The sequence below is a fragment of the Hibiscus syriacus genome, unplaced genomic scaffold (genome assembly GCF_006381635.1).
Source record: "Hibiscus syriacus cultivar Baekdansim isolate YM2019G1 unplaced genomic scaffold, ASM638163v2 tig00110239_pilon, whole genome shotgun sequence".
Taxonomy (NCBI): domain Eukaryota; kingdom Viridiplantae; phylum Streptophyta; class Magnoliopsida; order Malvales; family Malvaceae; genus Hibiscus; species Hibiscus syriacus.
The window spans coordinates 2,105,028-2,106,452 of record NW_024062641.1 but is presented as its reverse complement, the minus strand read 5'-3'; the positions used below and the strand labels follow the sequence as shown (position 1 = coordinate 2,106,452).

Below are 1,425 nucleotides of genomic sequence, written 5' to 3'. Positions count from 1 at the left end.
ACCACCCTTTGTTCTTATCTTCAACCGATCATCCAAGCACGCCGTTTTCCATTGCTAGATGCACCATTATCCATCCTTTTTCTTTTCTCTTCTCATTTTCCATTTCATTTTTTTTCCTTTCTGTTTGCCAGCTGATCTTGTGTGCAGACAAGAGTCAAGGCCAAGTGTGTCCATGAGAAATGGCTGTCGACACGAGCAAACAAGTCTCCATGCCAAGTACCCAATTCCAATTTAAGACACGTTTCGGTCAAGCTTAATTGACCCCATTGGAGCTCTTATCTCCCTTTACTGTCATATAAATACCGTCACCTTTTAGACAATGTGCTTATCAATCACTTTCCTCAACTTTCTTTTTTTTTTACTTTCCTTTGGTTTCACTGTTGGAACAATGTCAACATCACTCATGGGTGGGTTTGGGGAGCGAAAACAAATCAAGAAGCCTGCACAAGCAAGCTCAAGAAAAGGATGCATGAGAGGGAAGGGAGATCCAGAGAATGCTATCTGCACTTACAAAGGTGTCAGGAAGAGAACTTGGGGTAAATGGGTGGCTGAAATCCGCGAACCCAACCGTGGCGCTCGTCTTTGGCTTGGAACTTTCGATACCTCTCATGAAGGTGCAATGACTTATGATGCTGCCGCCCGTAAACTTTACGGCCCCGAAGTCAAACTCAACTTGCCAGAATTGTGTCCCAGCCCTCGGTATCCACCACCTTCAACCAATTCTCAGGTACCTGCCACCACAGGGAATCAACCTACGGGTTCATCAAATATCCCAATTATCAGCAGATCCAACGATGTACAACCCGTGTACAACAACGACTCGGTCATGTCTTTGCCTCACGAGAAGCTTGATTCTCAATGAAACCTGGCGAAGAACAATGAAAAAATAGGGCAGAATGAAGATGGAATCGATGGGTTCTGGGAAAATATGTGTGTGAATTTGCCTGTTTTAGATTAATCGATTTGGGCTGAAGCTTCTATCTCATTAGATTTCCCAGTGATGGATGATCCTGGCAGTTTTGCTGGCAACCTTGTGGATGCAACTGGCTGGGATGTCTTGGAATCCCCATGGTGCATGTAAACCAAAGCGGGATGTTAGCATTGGTGGAAACGTGAAACGACACATACTTAGGGTGCATTATACATGCATATACAAGTCATTAGTCGTAGTTATAGATATAAGTGTGTATATAGAAATATAAATGTTGTTTCCTTCGTACCATCTGCAATTCTACGCTCTAGTCTATCATCTTATAGTAATAGCCATGAATACCACATAGGATTTTCTGGGTTTGTCGTGGCATTATTTGCTTTTGCTTTTTTCCAGTTTATGTTGCTGTGTCACGTGTTGTTCTAGCCGCATTATATGTCGAAGCTTATAAAGTTTGTATATAACATAAACAACACGTGCAATATATGTCCTGT

General features: G+C 42.5%; 1 pseudogene; it reads left to right on the top strand.

The window, feature by feature from the left end:
- Window positions 1-225: 225 nt before the first annotated feature.
- On the top strand, window positions 226-1,137 carry LOC120114633 (annotated as a pseudogene).
- Window positions 1,138-1,425: the final 288 nt, after the last annotated feature.